The sequence below is a fragment of the Falco punctatus genome (assembly GCF_963210335.1).
Source record: "Falco punctatus genome assembly, chromosome: 1".
In the NCBI taxonomy this organism is placed as follows: Eukaryota; Metazoa; Chordata; class Aves; order Falconiformes; family Falconidae; genus Falco; species Falco punctatus.
Genome location: NC_137580.1, coordinates 58396004 through 58409601, shown reverse-complemented (window position 1 = coordinate 58409601; position 13598 = coordinate 58396004). Strand labels below are relative to the sequence as shown.

The 13598-nt window shown below is 40.3% G+C and overlaps 1 protein-coding gene across 1 annotated transcript in view; it reads left to right on the top strand.

Annotated features, from left to right (window-relative positions):
* LNX1 (ligand of numb-protein X 1) overlaps positions 1-13598 on the top strand; it is a 239696-nt gene that overhangs the window by 7449 nt on the left and 218649 nt on the right. The gene's annotated exons all lie outside the window — the stretch shown is intronic.

Below are 13598 nucleotides of genomic sequence, written 5' to 3'. Positions count from 1 at the left end.
TCTGGGAAAGTACCTTCTAAAGTAACTTTATAAACATATTAATAGTAACTATATGAGAAATCTTACCCTGCTTTTACTTTGTGTGAAGTACAAAATACACATTTAGTTGTCATTTAGGTAGTTATGAGTATGGCATATCTGACGGTGATGTACCTTGAGGCAAGCTGTCATTAGTATCCACACACTAGAAGAAGAAAATGTGAATCCTCCACCTATAACCTTAATTGAAGTTAAAGTTTTCTAGTCTGCATGGACCACCAGTATCATCCAAAGCAGAAAAAAGAAACAAATGTTTAAGCCATTGAGCATCCCACCCACGCTTCCACTCATTAGTTCCACTCAGCCTGTACTAACACTGCAGTTGTGCATCAGTAGTGCACTACGACCATCTGGCTAACCCCAGAGAGACATGTGGGCAGCTTATCTTCAAAGATGAATACTGGCTTTTAGCAACAGTGCTAACAGCTGTATCAAGCCAAAGAGTGGAAAATAGATCTCCTAAGTTCATCTTTTTCCATAAAGTACGGAATGACCTGGGTTTAACAAGTGCTGTTTTAAATGAAGACACTTAGTCAGATTTCCATGTACTTCTCTGTTTCTCCGTAAAATGTGCTGTACAGCTGATTATACTTAAAGAACATCAATTATGACATGAATCTATAGGATATATTAGCAGATGGATATTTTTTCCTTGCCTAGTGGAAATGAGGAATACTCTATGGAGATGAAAGTTACCTGTAACAGTTGGTAGGATCTTTAGCTTTCTCTTCCTAGTAAGTACTATATAATTACCGTGAGCTGTTTGAAACTTTTTTTGGAGATGTCTCCTTTAATTCTTGCAAGTGTACATCTACAAAATTTTATAAGATAGCTTTAAACAGAGAGGTAGAGTATTTTTATTTCAAATCATGTTTCATTTTTATTTCAAATCATGAAGTACATATTTCAAGGCCATGTATCCCATCCAGCAATCAGAAGTGTTGCGTTGCTTCCTGGATTACTCGGTGTCTTCCCTTCCTGCTTACCTGTTGTGAAACTAATGTGTTCCAGAAAGAATAGAGTTACTTGAGCATCTGAATTCCTACAGGGAGCATGAAGGTGAAGTACTTTTTAATCGTTTTGACTCTACAAATGATGCAAAACCAAGTCCATGGAGGAAAGAGATATCGGGAAGTGTGCTGCTTCATTCATCACCCAAAGAATGACTCGTGCATCATGCATACAAACTGAGATTTGATTCCTTCTGCCTCTTGGCCATGATATTGTTTTTCCCCGTTCATTTAGTGTGAAACAGGAAACGACTTGTCTTCTCCCTTAACAGAGCACCTTCATGTTATCTGCTTTCTTAAATGATTCCATAAGATCAATTCTCCTTATGAAAGCATAGCCACAATAAAGATGCTGAATGCGTACTTAACACTAGCAAAGAATAAGGATCATGCAGAATAGTCTTATTTAAAATAAAAGGAAAAAAGCGTTTCACTTTTCAAAGGGGAATCACACTATTATCTGCATATACATATATGACTGTGGTATCATATGGTCCTGAATGGATTGTAATGCTGTGAAATCACAGTGGTTTTACAGTTACCTGGCCAGCTGTCTTACAGAAGTGTACATACAAATATATAAATGCTTTTTGTACAAATGATATTTCCAGTGACAAACTTGCAAAGAGATCATTATACAGGCAAGATCACTCCCTGCACATAGCCAAGAGACAGAAAAAGATGATGATAAACATTCATAATACTTTGCTAAGCAATTCTTTTCATCTCAACCCATTCCCTTTCTTCTAAGCTCCATTATTAGCCATACACATGGCAACTACAGATATATGACTGTGTGCTAGGAAGATAAAGGGCAGGTAGAAAAAATTCTTCTGATCTTTTCTTATCCCCCCATCTGTAGGGTGTCCTGGAAGAAGCAGATGGAATAAACAAAATATACAGATCTACCTCCAGACTGCTTTTTTGTAGTCATGACTATCACCAGGCTGTTGCTGGTGTTTCCCAAAGAAACTGTGCCTAGCCCACATGTCCAAATTCAGTATCTTCTGCTGTGATCACACTTTTTTTTTTTTTTTTTTTTTTAAACCTGAGGATACTGTCCCCCAACTCTTCAGTAACTAACCACAGGACCTTTTGGACAGATTGTCCAACTGTCACACTGACAGCCTTTTAACTCTACACTTTCCTCCAGCATCACTTGCTCTCCCACCAACCCTAACCCCACTTCATCATATAAGACCCTGAGACCCTCCCTCTCCTTGTTTGCTTTGTAAAGATGAATCGAGAGCAGAACCCAGCTGCTTCTCATTTCTGAGGTAACTGACAGCATTTCTGCAGCTGCTTCAGGGATGGGCTGAGGTTTTAAATGACTGGTGGTAGGGGTGGTTTTTCTTTTTCTCCTGTGCTCCGTTTCTGATGTCGTACACTGATGCCTACTGGCAAAGTGTCTCACTGATGATGTGAAAATACCTTGGTCCTAAGCATCAATTCTTTTTCAGAAAGGAGGAAGGGATTCGTTACATCTGCAGCAGAAAAGGTACAGGTTAAGGGCTGGGGTTTATCATGAGGTGTATATGCTAACTTGTAATCAGATACACATGGCATGCTCATTCAGGGGGTTAACTTGCAAGCAGTTTTGTTATTTCAGCTTGCTTTAGCATGATTTTGGTCACAACTTAGAAACAGAAAAGTCAATTGAACTTCATCTGAATAACACTGGGGAAATTGCTCCTTGATTATCAATATACGCTAAGTTGCATAAAAAATGAGTTGAAAGAGCTACATCAAAACTGCAAAGCGAAGCGGTCAAAAGTTTGACTTAAAATTGCCTAATTTTGCTTCTAAGTGCATACTTGTTGTGGGGCTCTTTAGTGATTTATGATGGCATGTTGTTTATTTTCTACTTCAGCATTGCTCAGAACACTTAAAAAAATACTTTTAAGTTGTTTAGTATGAATTTTGTTTCATGTTCGGACTTTAGAGTAGAGACAAAATCCAGTGTTCCCAGCAATACTCAGTAGCTTTGGCTGTATAACTATTTTTGCTCTTGCACTTACCTCACAACAGCTCCTTTAGCATGGGGTTCTGCCGCACTGCTAGAAAGCGCGTGCTGTGCACTCGAGGGAGGCCGGGATTCTGTGGATTAAAAATCAAGTCTGTCAATGCAGATTGACTGTAACAGGCATATTAAAACTTCTAAATGATTCTGTATTAGAAATGGCTTGTGCTGTGATGATTTAGAATATGGGCAAATGGGTTGTATGGTTCTGTATCCTTGCTCAGCAGAAATCTTGGCTAGGATATGGGATGCTGCAGGGCTGCTTATGTGAAGAAGCTTTGCTTATCCAGAACTATGCATACATCTGCAACTGCTGTCTTTGTTTAGCTTTGTAAAAATAAAGATAGCTTAACCTTCATTTGCAGACAGGCTCCCTGACTCTCCCCAAGTCTTTAATTCTTGAAGCCTAGATCCCAGGGAGATTGTTGTGTAAAAGCCACAGGCAGAGTTTTTTTGGGGGTCACAAAGTGCAGCTAAGGTGCTATCACACCTGAATGCAAGCTGAATTGACAAAATTACAAGGGTGCCCTGTTGTAGGCTCAGGCTGGTGTCTGCCTGTCCTTAGGGTTGGGAAGTGAGAGAACTGCAAAAATCAATGCTCCTATGGTTCACTGGTCTGACACAGGGCAAAATTAGCTATGCACCTTTGATATTTGATTTCTGGTTTTCTTTTGTCCCTTTTTTTTTTTTTTTTTTTTTTTTAAGTAGAGTTTGTTTGATTGTAGGAGTTAACTGTCCCTAAGGGAACTGGGTGAATGCAGTGGAGCTAAGCGTGCCCTGAGAAATGGCTTTGGTTTGAGGGAGTTACTGAATACCAAAATAAAGAGCTGACATGGGTGCTTTTCTGGAAAATGAACATGCCATGCTCAATCACAAATACAAAGGAACTCAGAAAGGTGTGTTAAAGACCTGGTTGCCTCCTTTTGTGTGTTAACCAAAAGGTGTTCGATATGCTTGATTTTCATGGCATTGACAGATTGGAGACGGCCATGGGTTTAAATCCCACAGCAGAGTCAGTTGATTGCTAATTCTAACAGTTTGAAAAATTAACCCTGATAGCGAAGTGCAACAAGTTTACTGAGAAATTCTGGTAAGGGAAGAAGGATTTTTTTTTCTTTTAAAATGCCTAAGTCTCTTGTTTTGTGGTCTTTTTTTAGTACCTCTGCGTATTCGTGTGTCTACTTTGTAAAAGAGATGGGTAAAATGCATGTTAATATAGGAAGTCACAAGATAGTAGTGTATGTATAAGTATTTTATCTTAAATACTGAATAGTAAGAAATACTTCTATTGACTTTAAGTGATTACTACCAGTTTTCTATGCATGGAGTTATATGACCTTAAAAAAGAATATTTTCTGCAGACCCCTTAATTCTCAGTGGCTTGTGACTATGTAATTTTGTTGTCTTTTCACAATAGAACAGAAAAATTGGTATTGAACTCCTGGCAATTGTTGCACTGACTTATTGATACCTTTTCGTACTAGAAGCTTTTCCAGGAGCAGCACTTGGGTAAGCTGAAGCATTTCTGGAAATGATGATAACTATCTGATTTTTTATGTTGGTCCAGAAATGGTCTGATTAATGGTGTGGACAGGTGCCTTATCCTTCTTTATTAGAGGCAAAAAAGGAGTATGTGTTGCCTGGTTTTAGGATGGTGTCTTTCTAGCTTTCACATCCCTCAGAGTATGTTTTATTTTCCTCCAATAACTGTGAACATAGTATGGTAGCATCTTTAGTTGCTGTCTGTGAACTTGCTACTTTGTGGTACTTTAAAAGATAAAGAAAAAGGAATTCTTCAGTAGGTAAATGTGTGTTTGAAGTAAATCTATGAAAAAACACTTTCAATTCTGGATCATTTAAACCTAACTCAGTCATTTATATATTTAAGTTGGTGCAAACCAATGGAAATTTCATTGCAGTATATATATGTATCTAGGTCACAGCATAATTTAGTGCTCAAGTTTCTCTTCTAGTTGATTATTTTTAAATACTTTAGCTAGTTTAGGGCCCTAAAAGTTAATTTCCTAAGTATGTTTTAACAATCTTGTGTTACACTCTTTGAAACTTTACCCAATGGGTAACAATAATGTGAAAAGCAGTGATTATATTTTAGTCTTACCCATCAGCGCTGGGTAAAGTAAATCCATAGGGTTATCTAGTCCAACTTGTTGCTTATTGTCCATACATCCATGTGAATCATGCTGCTTGAATTAAAAGTCTTCCTTTCTCCAGACATATGCCTCTGTATACTTTAGGCAAATTCACCACTGGTGAGAAAAGAGAATTAATCTCCAGTATCAAAACGTGAATAGTTGTGCTCCCAGGCACAGCGTGCATCTGGCTAGTGAGTACTTACTAGGTAAATGCCTACTTGGGAATATTGAAGAAAAAGGCCCTTAATAAAAAAAAAACTCGAACTGTGAAAATGTACTCAGATTCTCCTATTTTTGAAATAAATTGCTTCCATGTGTGTTAAGAGAACATTTCTAAGTAGACCTCCTGAAGTTATTCCAGTGTAATGCACTTCTAACTTACATAATACATTATATATCTAACCTGCTAGTATATGTTGAAACTGACCTAGAATTGCACATTCTGGACCACTTTATAAGGAAAACTTGGTTGGGCAGAGAGAAACATGTTTCCTGCCTAGTAATATGAAGCGAGTTAGTGTGTTGGAAAGGCAGCTAAAGTTAGTGGAAGGACATCCAGGATTACAGTTGCTATGATATTCTCTCCAAGTGGCTTCAGGACTAAAGATTTTGATTTTAGCAGCTTTAGAAGGGGGCCAGCATCCACTGTAGCTGCGATTGCAAAAACAGAATGAGGGGAGACAAAGGTTATTGGGTTGGGAATCAGCAACAAGTGATTCTGAGTACATGGAAGTTTTGGTCTCAGTTAATGTCAGTCCTTGTGAGTGCCCACCTCACCAGATGGTGGCATGGGCTCTCAGGTGGCACCAAGCTTCAAGCACCACATGGTTCAGGTACTCGTGTTGTCAGGATGCTGTGTTGTGGTGGCTTGTCAGCTGCCAGTTCCTAAGTCAGCTTACTTCAGGCTGTCTTGCACTTGTTGCCCTGATCAGAGTTATAGTGAGAGTCCTTAAAAATCCAAACTAATGAATGTTATAGCCACAGAAATGGTATAAGAAGCTGGGGAGTGAGGGGAATATTGCAAAAGGCCACCAGTTTCTCCAAAATGCAAGGCAGCTGTGGCCTCTCCTCTGGCTACATGTGAAAACATGTGGCTTCCTCTCCATAATGTCTTCCCTTTGTAGGCTATTTTTTTTCTCCAAGGCCACTTCTGCTGCTCCTGGACTGCTGTTAATATCTCATCTGTAGGATGCTCTAACAGCATCATCACAGCTTTCCAATTTCATCTTACAAGCTAGACTGAGTGTCTGGAAACAGAGGTTCAATCCCCTTGTGTATAGCGCAAGTTGAAATCTGTGTATCCCACTTGGACAGAGTGCCACAGATGCTTGTTTATAAGCCACCCCCAATACATTCACTCTCCAACATCTCAGAATGCACAGAAGAATATTCAGAATTCTCCAGGCAATATAAGGAAAGTTCATGAAATGACAAGACATGGAGCTGTGCATTTGTCCTGAAATGGCAAAAGGCTTGTGTTGCACGCCTACTTTTATGACAGTTTCTGTATTTTATTGCATGAATTATTTAAGAAGGATGATCCTGTATTTACTGTCAAATTTACTACTTAACTTAGAGGAGCCTATGCAGCTTTCTGTGGTGGTTTTTCCCCAACACCCCCACCCCCAAGGGAGCTTTTACTCCAGGTTATTTCTGTGCCAGAGTAGTGCAGAGGAGTGATAGGTAAATCTTGGCTTCATCAGTGCTGTATGCAGAGTGGCTGGTGCAGTCTGGAGCTTTTTCCTGAAGGCATCATGCAGGAGGCTGGTTGCTGGAAATAGAAAGATTAATAGAAAGGCAGTGGGCAGATCAGCACCCTATAATCACTGCTTGAGCTGGTTTCTAATGAATTTGGGATTTCTGTCAATCTTCTGTTCCCACAAGGCTTCCTGAGAGAAACTTTAGAAAGTGAAACCAAGCAAGTGGGGGAAAAAAGTTACTGAAAGCCTAGATGTATGAGGGCTTTTAATCTAATGATTGATGGTATGGCTTGCAATTATACTTGGAAAATGGTGACAAGAAAAAAATGATACAGTGGTTTTGTTGTGTGGTCTCCATCCAGAATAAAGAGCAATCTAATTTGACTTTTTGGTGGTATTTTATTGGAGAAAACACTTCTACTTTTTATAAAGTATTCAGGTAGCTATTACTTTCATTGATTTGTGGGCATTTCTGGCTTTAAGAGCTGAACAATAGGTACATGGGGAAAATTCTACATTGCAACTATGTTACATTGAAACTAAGTCTGACTTGGGAATAAAAATAGTGGGATTTTTTGGTTTTTACCTGTGAACACTGGAGTGCATTTGTTCTAGTCAGGCTACGCTGCATAAAGAAGAAGAGGTTACAGTTGGGAAATTGCTTAGCAGGATTAAGAGACTGGGAAACAGTTATTTTTAGACCAAGTTTTCTGTTTTTTCAATATTTTGTCTGGGCAAGAAAACTTGAAATGAATTGAACACTAGGGATTCATGAAGAGAGGCTGCTGTTTGTAACATCCTCATGGGACTGATGAAGTTCTGTGAATTGCTACCACTCGTTTTACTTGTTTGCATTTCCAGGGAAGGCCAGTAGATGTGAATGAACTTTTAATGGGCTGCAGCTCTCCAGTGCTGTTACCCACTATGTGCATATGACCTCGAAGTCTACCACTTCTGTAGTAGGGAGATAGTTGCCTCTGAGTTAGCTGATCCATGCAACTCCAGAACTGTGGTCTCTGGCAGTTTCCTTTTTTAACTATGATATAAAATAGGTGGGAGCAGATGGGGCATCTTTCAGATTATGGAGTGAGGGAGCAGATGGAAGGACAGGAAAATTCAGACCTTTATTTCCAACCCTGGCTTTTCAGTAGTGCAGCAACCAGCTGGATCCAGTAGACAGCAGTTCTTAATTTATGACAACAATACTAAGCTTGAAATGATGCAAATATAATAAAACTTTCTTACAGCTAAATAATACTTAAAGAAAAATAGAGAAAAGAGCATTGTCTGTTAACTTCCATTTCCAAACCTTGAGCTATTACTGCAACTGCACAGCTGCTTCTTGTTCTCAAAACAATCCTGTGTGCTGTTATAGTAGATCCATCACAATCAGTTTTCTGCTTCTGATTTTCTTTGAGTCAGTAACTGAAGATGTTGGTGGTTTTTGTTGGGATAAATTTGTGTTTGGTTGAAATGCACTGTGCTTTCTCCTACCAGTTTAGTCCCAGGAGTTCCTGTGATGTATAGCTGCTACCTTGACAGGTTGGTGGTAGCTCAGTTTTGAAAGCCACCCTTTTTCCAGCCACAATCAGGTTTACTCTGGTGCTCTCCAGCTACTTTCTGTTCCTGTTTCCTAAAGTGTGACAGCTTTTCTGTAGTAACTTCAGAGCTTACTTCTGTCTTTCAATTCCTGAAACTTCTTAAAGCATTTGTCACTTCTGCCCATAAGCCTGCTGAGAAGGTATTCCTAAAATACAGACAGAAATAATTTATTAAATTCTTAAATATTCCAGTGACTCTTCTGCTAACTTGTTTACCTTGGCATGATAAGTACATACATAGCTAGAAAGAAGAAGTCCCCAGCTGAACTCTCCTGGACCACCTAACCCCCAATGCACACCAAGGCTTGTATGTTACTTCTCAGTGGGCTGTGCAGCAGCTCTGTTAAGAGCTCATTGATACAGGGAGGATATGTATCATCCATCCTGTTGACAGAAGAGAAACCTTAGGCTGTCAATATTGCTGTTGGTGTTTTTGTGGAGATAGGGATATGAACCCAGGTCTACTTAAAACTGGTGGTACTGGTCATGGGGATCTATGGAAATGGGGTGAGGGAGTTGCCTGGAGCGTGGCTTAGCTCCGTGCAGTGTCTCTATCCAGCCCTCTCCATGCAGGCTGGGGCACAAGGGGGTGCGCACCAGGCATCACCACAGCCCAGCACACGCCCATCCAGAAGTGGAGAAATTCTTCCAGCAGCTTTATGAGAGCATGCTTCTGAAGGACAAATGCAGTGGTGGGATGAGAAAAGGGCTGTGTAGCAGAAACTTTTCTTTTAGAAAGCTATCAGTGGAGGAAATTATTTTTTTTTTTATTACACAGGGCACATGAAATCATTAAGCCCTATCGCCATCTGCATTATACATCTCTAGAGCCATCAGGGTTCTGGTCACTTAACATGGTATTGATCCTGCATTATTTAGGAGCAGTTTAAACATGCAATGGAAAGAATTACATTTATGACAGTTATGAAAGTCCTTCAACAGAATACTGCAATTAAATGAAAACTACTGCCACTTAATCTAGTCACAAAGCTGCAAAATTATTCCAATACTTATCATAATTACGATGACATTAAGTTATTTCTGTTTGGTTTTGTTTCCTTGCAAATGAGATTGAAGTATCATATCCTATGAAGATGGCACATCTAGCTGCGTGACTCCCAGGTGCATGAATTCTATTTGCCTGCTAATCCCTTGTTGGCTCTGGGCTCTTTGGTAGCTAAGCATTTCCTGGGGTGCACTGTAATAACAGGCAGCTGTCCTGTCAGCTCCACTGAAAAAAGAGATAATACGGCAGACAGTGTTCTCTTTCTCCTAGTTCTATTTTGTACAGTTCTCCAAATTGATTGAAGTAAGTGTTCATAGCTGATAATGTTATTGTGTAGAACCAGAATGGATTTTTAGGAACAAATTTACAAATGATCTGCTTCAGAGGAGGCAGCCTGCAGTAGTTTGCAATCAAAACACTTGTAAGGGATCAATGTGTTTGCACGGAAGAATGGCTGTTTGTTTCAATACAGCTGAATTTTCCCATTGACTTTTATCTGCGAGAAGGCTCTGTGCAATAATGACAGAATCCTTTCTGGATCTGGCTTTTCATCTCTGCTCCAGTCATCTTGTCACCCTGAGGATCAAAAATGAAGAGCATAGCTAATGAGGTGTTGAGTTTTCTGGATATCATTTGGTTTAGTGTCTTCTTGGAGTCTTTAGCATCTCCTCTGAGAGGCTGAGCACCCCCACCGAGCCGTGAGAGAGCCCAGCTTTTTTGCCCGTAATGGAAGGCAACATCAATGCAGTGGCACAGAGCACTCTGTGCTGGGACATACCGCACCTGCCATCATTCTGGCTTGAACTCCTCTTCTTGAACCGCACATGTGAAATAGGAGGTGCCCAAGGCTCATTAGAGCAGTTTAATGATATGATATGTCTAGATCAGGGGTCCTCAAACTACGGCCAGTGGGCTGGATACGGCCCCCATGGTCCTCAATCTGGCCCCTGGTATTTACAGACACCCCCCCTCCCCCGCTGGGGGTTGGGGGGGGAACCAAGCAGCCGCAGATGGCTGCCTGCCACTGCATCCGCGCACCGGCCCCCTGGCTAAAAAGTTTGAGGACCCCTGGTTTAGATGTTAAAGTATTATGAGGAGATGTTATTTCAAAAGGCTAAGTACTCTGAAGTTAGCCATTCTGGGTTTGATGTTGCATGGAATCAGTCCTTTGATTTATGGATCATAAGTAATTAATCCTGATTACAAAATTTCTGTCCAAGTAAATCCTTTCATTAAAAAAGCAGCATCTCTACCTCTGTTTTCATCCACAGACACAAACAAAAGTCTTTTAAGCAAAGAATTTGTGATTTATTTGCAAAACATGTTTCCACATCCCAGTCTATCTGGCTCTGATATATCTTTCTAAATTTAACTGTATTCTCTTGTATTGAAGTGCGGTAGTGTTGCATTATACCCCTGGGCTGTACCTGGTGACTTTTGCAAAGTTATATTCAAGTCCAGCTCATCTCCAGGGCTGCAGTGTAAGAACTGACTTCTTAGGACTGCACGTGGCTGAACTATTGGTTTAAGTACCCTTGGATTATCAGGATGGAGACCATCTGATAAACTGTTGCTCAGTGTTTATCCTTTTATCAGCTCTTTTGATGCTTGCACTTCTATCAATTTACTGTTCTTCTCCAAGTGTAATGTGCAAGATGGTGTTCAGTGTCATTGTAAGCTATAGTTGTGTGATACCTGAAGTCTGTAAAGCAATGTTAGCCCTGCAGCTATTCAGTAGGAAAGCGGTTATCTCCTTTGGACATGAAGGCCTATCTTCATATGGAATTAACCTGTCTTTCCCTAACATGGATTTGATTTTGTTCTGGAAGGTTACAAAAAAAAAGCAATGTGGGATTTTTTTAATGCAAATGTGTAGGACTACTTCTCCTTCTTTACTTTGTTCCTTCCAACATGAGTTAACTAGCACTCAAAGTTCAAAAAGTAGACGCCTTATAAGCATACCTGTAAGCAGGATACAATTCATAAGAGGGAGAGAGTGGGATTTCAGAAAGATCTGACAAATTGGTGGAGAAGGGAAGCACAGCTGACTTGCCAGCTACTGAAGTCCTTGAAGTTGATTTAATCCTGATGTCAGGCACTCTTTCCAATGTGGGCAAACAGCCCATAATGTAAACTCTGGGGATGAAACTGAAATTGGTGGTCACTTGCATGTCTTGCGGCATGAAAGCAAACTTGTGGTTAAAGCTTCTGTCAAGGGATTAGGAAGGTCTAAAGTTGAAAGCAATGATCTTCTAGGAAAAATAACAAGCGTGGTCTTAGTAGAAAACATGTATAGCTGCTCTGCTAAACACTGGCAGTGCATATAATCACCTTTATAATGAATGGGTCAGACCCTTGGGTGGTGTCATGTGACTCTCCTGGCTTCCATGCAGTATTACGGATTTATACCACCAGAAGGCAAGTCCATTGCATACCACTAAGTGTGGGTTTGGCGTGGGCTGGGGGCAGGTTTGATCTTTCTAACGGCACTGTAACAGGCCATCCTCTCTAACGGTATCCTTGTCTGGTCAGAGACTGCAAGACAATGTAATTAATTTTTGGATACAAAAGATGTCTGATAGTAGCTCACTGGTTCCCAAAGGGCACAGTGATGGGGTAGTGAAGTTTTGTTGCCAAAGCCCAGGGCTTATTGCCTTCTCCCATCATATGGACAACCTTTGAACTCTGCTTGTAACTCTGCCCATGACTCAAATGTGAAATAAAACTCACTTTTCTGAGTTTGTTTGCATTTTGTTTTGTCAAGCTCTTGGAGGAGCTGAAAAACAACCTGGGGAAAAAAATACAGTTGAAGCTGCCTGGACTTTGGTCTTGATATGAAACAAAGCCAAGGAGATCCTAGGTACCTCTAACTTGCATGCTTATCTTGTGTTAGTATAAAACCTGCTTAATAACATGGGCTGAAACCTCTCTGTGCCTCAGTCTTGCTCCTGTGTTGAAATGGAGCTCTCTGGTCCTCAATGTTGCAGTTTAAAGTTTATGAAAACCAGTGAAACACATGCTGCTGCTGTTACCAGATCCAATATTGTAGGGAAAAAGAGGGGAGCAGCTCAGACAGACTTCTTGGGTGTTTGTCATCAGCAGAGGAGCTGGCAGCCATGGTGACAGTGGGTTTGTGACTGAGTAGCATAGAATAAGGATATCCTTACTTTTTAATTTCTTGTGGCTATTCATGCCTAGGTATTGGTCAAAATCCACCTTGGGCTTTTAGTACCCTCTCCAGCTACCAGCCTCTTCATTTATTGATACAATGTTCTGTCTCTTATGAAATAGCAAACACATTTTAACTTGTGTGCACAACCTCTGATGGAAAGGTAAGATCCAAAGAAACTCTAATGCACTAAAGTGTATGGATCTGGTTTCAAATATCCCAGCTAAGCTTTGTTAGAAGCAATTATATTTCTTTTAGCTGTTGTGTTTTCCAGACTGTGCCTTTAAAATGTGGTATGTGTAATGTAGCGTTTCCTCAGTGCATTTTCCTCAGATGAAATTAAAATATTTTTATATCAGCTGAGTGTCACAGCTGTAAGAGAAGACTGAGATAAAAATAAATGATGGCACCTATTAAGGAGTTTTCTTACAGAATAGAGCTTTCCATCACCTGTTGGAATATTGCATGAGTGTTATAAGCAGTTATGATACTGCTAACATAAAATTTTCCCTTCCAAATCATTGAAATTTAGCCAGAACAAAACCTAGACCAATGTCCTAATGGCATGTCACAACCTCCAGCAGTCAAAGGGTTGCGTTTCAGTCCAAAGACAGCACCTATCATGGCAGTGTCATTTGCCATTGCACTGGGTGCCTTAGGTGCTGGTGTAAAGGGAAGAATGCATTTCTAGGGAGATTGCTGTGTTTAGCAGTGTCCACCAGCCTCCGAGGATGTTATATCTGGCAGCACCCTGTTTAGTTTGCGGGTGCTGAGATCATTACACCAACAACCCTGAAATTCTGGCGGGCAGTGCTTGCTGGTGGTCTCTCTTGAACTGGCTTGTCTGTGTGTTTCCAGCTGTTGCCTGCATTAAAGACAATTGAAAATTTATGGACACTT